The sequence below is a fragment of the Octopus bimaculoides genome, chromosome 24, assembly GCF_046866305.1.
Source record: "Octopus bimaculoides isolate indiv1 chromosome 24, ASM4686630v1, whole genome shotgun sequence".
Classification (NCBI taxonomy): domain Eukaryota; kingdom Metazoa; phylum Mollusca; class Cephalopoda; order Octopoda; family Octopodidae; genus Octopus; species Octopus bimaculoides.
Genome location: NC_142951.1, coordinates 9,625,181 through 9,630,180, shown reverse-complemented (window position 1 = coordinate 9,630,180; position 5,000 = coordinate 9,625,181). Strand labels below are relative to the sequence as shown.

Below are 5,000 nucleotides of genomic sequence, written 5' to 3'. Positions count from 1 at the left end.
TGCTGTTATCTGCAAAAGTATTGTTGTATTCCTTAACTGACAAATCTTTGTCAATGGATTATATCTTACCATCTTACCATTCTTTCCAAATGAGACTAATTACATCCAACGAGACCTTGTATTACTTCCCAAAGGCAACCTTTCACAATCAATATACGAATACGGTTCTGTTCAAAATGCTTGCGATTACTGAGTATCTTTACATCTTTTGACTCGGCCTCAGTCTTCAAGTAATGCTTACCTTATTAACTATGAAAGGATGAAAGGCAATGTCGACCTCAGCAGAATTTGAACTCAGAATGTACAGACACATAAAATGCCATGAAGCATTTTGTCTGGTGTGGTAACAATTCTGCCATGTTACCATGTTGTATAATAATACCAATCTGTTACCAGATTTTAAACTGCTTTTAAAACTTAAATTTCATGCTTACTAAATTTACTGTATAAAGGTTGATATTTTTCTAAGTCATTTGTTCCCATGCTGTTATCTGCAAAAGTATTGTTGTATTCCTTAACTGACAAATCTTTGTCAATGGATTATATCTTACCATCTTACCATTCTTTCCAAATGAGACTAATTACATCCAACGAGACCTTGTATTACTTCCCAAAGGCAACCTTTCACAATCAATATACGAATACGGTTCTGTTCAAAATGCTTGCGATTACTGAGTATCTTTACATCTTTTGACTCGTACATGACATGTAGAAAGTGAAACTTTGAGTGAAGACCCAGTGTCAATTAAAATGTAAGAGTATAACATACAGGTATAATGATGAGGTTAGCAGCTCACATTGTTATCACCTGGTATCAGGTTCAGCCCGACTGCATGGCACCTTGGGCAAGAGTCTTTTTACTCATTTTTGCCAGCTGAGTAGACTGGAGCAACATGAAATGAAGTGTCTTGCTCAAGAAGACTATGCGCTGCCCGGTCCAGGAATTGAAACTGACAATCACTAGTCCAATACCCTAACCACTAAGTTATGCACCTCCACATAGCTTCAAGTTAAGCGATGTGTGGTGAATGGATTTGCTTGAAGAAAACTGTGTGGAAGCCCATCATGCATGGATATATATATATATATATATATATATATATATATATATATATATATATATATATATATATATATGTATGTATGTATGTATATATATATGTGTGTATTCTTTTATTTGTTTCAGTCATTTGATGTGGCCATGCTGGAGCACCGCCTTTAGTTGCACAAATCGACCCCAGGACATATTCTTTGTAAGCCTAGTACTTACTCTATCGGTCTCTTTTGCTGAAACACTAAGTCACGGGGATGTAAACACACCAGCATCAGTTGTCAAGTGATGTTCCGGGGACAAACACAGACACACAAACATATACATGCATACACACACACATATATATATATATATATATATATATATATATATATATAAAAGTTCCTGGTCCAGGAACTTTTTGGTATCACCAGCCACGACACATTCTTTATTTTCTCTCCCTGTTTCTTTCTGTGGAAGAGCGTAGGCTCGAAACATTAAAAACTTTTTCACTTCCCAAGCCTTAAACTAATACATCTGTTTGTTGTCTACAAAAACATTCAAGCGAGGTCGTTGCCAGTGCCGGTGGCACATAAAATACACCATTTTGAGTGTGGCCGTTGCCAGTACCACCTGACTGGCCTTTGTGCCGGTGTCACGTAAAAGCACCCACTACACTCTCAGAGTGGTTGGCGTTAGGAAGGGCATCCAGCTGTAGAAACTCTGCCAAATCAGATTGGAGCCTGGTGTACCCATCTGGTTCACCAGTCCTCAGTCAAATCGTCCAACCCATGCTAGCATGGAAAGCGGACGTTAAACGATGATGATGATGATGATGATGATGATAAATATTAAAAAATGGAACAAAAACGCGATAGAGGACAATAAAACATTCAGACAGAGAGACGGATACAAAAGCAAACAGGAAAGACAACAATTAGAAGAACAGGAAAAAAAAAGGAGGGGGGAGGGGGAGCGAGTGAAAGAGAGATAGAAAGAGAGAGAGAGGGGTCAGTGTGTTTGTGTGGATGTGTTTGTGAGTGATGAGAATGTCTAATTCCTTAAATCCTGACATTACATTACAATACATGTTCTTTTGCTCCATTTACATTTTATCAGACAATTTTATTAACACTCTTTGAGACACCCTCTTCGTTCTCTTGGCTCATGCTGCCGCCTACTGCTAGTGATAGCAACCAAACCCCCCACCACCTTCCCTGTCAAACCATGCGCTTCCATCGCCACCACCACCACCATCATTAGAAAAGCCTGTGTGATCGCTCAACTTGCAAGAAATAACAACCAAATCTCCTCTAATCATGCCTTACCATTTTTACTGCTACTCTTTTACTGTTTTACTTGCTTCACTCATTTGACTGTGGCCATGCTGGAGCACCGCCTTTAGTCGAGCATATCGACCCCAGGACTTATTTTTTGTAAGCCTAGTACTTATTCTATCGGTCTTTTTTTGCCGAACCGCTAAGTTACGGGGACGTAAACACATCAGCATCGGTTGTCAAGCAATGCTAGGGGGACAAGCACAGACACAGACACACATACACACACACACATATATATATACATGTTCATATATGCGACAGGCTTCTTTCAGTTTCAGTCTACCAAATCTACTCACAAGGCTTTGGTCAGCCCGAGGCTATAGTAGAAGACACTTGCCCAAGGTGCCACGCTGTGGGACTGAACCCGGAACCATGTGGTTGGTAAGCAAGCTACTTACCACACAGCCACTACTGTGCCTACAAGCACATCTAAAACACATAAATGAAGGAGCTTTCATATACTCTCTCAAAATGCTAGAAATAGCAGCCAGCTCTCCCCTAAAACCAGATTGTATCATTACTTCTCTGTTAAAATACACCCTACATTGTTAGAAAAGAGAACAGGTTTAAGAATGTGTTGCTGGGTTACTTACACATAATGGTCATGGCTGGAGTGCTGCCACCACCACCACTGGCTTTACAACTAGAAAACAACACCACTATCAAGATTATGTAAGCCACACCTCCACTGCTGTTAGCCCAACCACCATCATCACCTTAATCTAATGTCATAAAGAACCCTACCACCACCACCACCATTACCACCACCACCTTAATCTAATGTCATAAAGAACCCTACCACCACCACCACCATCACCACCATCACTACCCCCACCACCACCACCACCTTTACCACCACCACCTCCTCCACCAACTTAGTCTAATGCCATAACTGCCCCCCCCCCACCGGCACCATAGTCAATCACTTCATTACAACCACCACGACCCACCGCTTCCACCGCACCTTTGCATCAACTCTTCCAGCACCACCACCATCTCCATCACCACCACCACCATCAGTACTCCAACCATCACCATTTGTGGAGCTTATCTTACTTTCTACATCTGTTGCTCTCTTCCTACCACTCTCTCTTCATCCCCCTTTCTCTCTTTCTCTTCTCAACTCTCTCTCCCCTCTCTCTCTCCCCCCTCTCTCTCTCTCATTGAGTTTCTAAGATAACCAACAGGTATGTTAACTTCGGAGAATACAAAATAAAAGAAACACTTTCTCTACCACCCCCCTACTTCCCTTTCTCTCTATCTCCCTCTATCTCTCTTTCTCCCTCTCTTTCTACCATCATCATCATCGTCGTCATTTTAACATCCACTTCTCCATGCTTGCAAGGATCGAATAGACTTTGTTCAAGCGGATTTTCTACAGCTGGATGCCCTTACTGTCACCAACCCTCACCTATTTCAAAGTCAGGTAATATTCCCCCATAACCAGAGATGTTCACACAGATTTGGAAAGAAGCACACTACATGCATCATGGTATCATTCATTTACCATAAAAATACGATAACAAGGCAAGGACACAGTAACTCACACACACATGCACACACACACACACACACACACACACATGACAGGCTTCTTTCAGTTTCTGTCAACCAAATCCACTCACAAGGCTACCATAGCCCCGAGATTATAATACAAGACACTTTCCCAGGGTGCCACACAGTGGGACTGAACCCAGAACCATGTGGTTGAAAAGCAAGCTCCTTATAAAACAGAAACACACACACACACACACACACACACACATCTATTTTTTATTCATTTCTGTCCTTTGACTGCAGCCATTTCAGTCATGAGAATGGTAAAGGGTTTAATTCAAGCTTTGATCACATCCATAGCAGACAATGCATAATGTATGAATTCAAAAATGGCTCCTGAGAGCAATGAAGCAATATGTTTGGGCATATCAACGATGGCTCATCTTTTATCTTTTACTTGTTTCAGTCATTAGACTGCGACCATGCTGGGGCACTGCCTTGAAGAATCTTTAGTTGAATGGATCGACCCCAAATGCTTACTTTTTTAAGCCTGGTACTTATTTTATTCATCTCTTTTGCTGAACCACTAAGTTGGGGTTGGTGGGGGGAATGACCACTCCAACATTAGTTTTCAAGTAGTGATGGGAGACAAATAGACACACACATAGATACATATATGTATGTATGTATATATATATATATATATATATATATATACATATACACACACACATATATATATATATATATATATACATATACATATATATATACATATACATATACATATACAAATATATACATATACATATATATATACATATACGTATATATATATATAAACATATATACATATATATATATATATACATATATATATATATATATATATATATATATATATAAGTTCAAAAAAACACAAAAAAGAATAACAAAAAAAACACCAAAGTGAGGACGGGATACGGATAGTGTTATTGGACGCTCGAGAAAGGAAAGAGAGAGAGTATGACGTTCCGGGCGGAGCCCTTCGTTGGAAAGACGGAAAGTTCGGAGAATGGAAAAATGGAGGAAGAGGAAAATGGCATATAGAGGAAAATACATATATATACATATATATATATATATATATA

General features: G+C 39.5%; 1 protein-coding gene across 7 annotated transcripts in view; it reads right to left on the bottom strand.

Moving 5' to 3' along the window:
• Positions 1–5,000, bottom strand: part of LOC106867469 (uncharacterized) — a 1,580,514-nt gene that overhangs the window by 280,102 nt on the left and 1,295,412 nt on the right. The window lies entirely within an intron of this gene.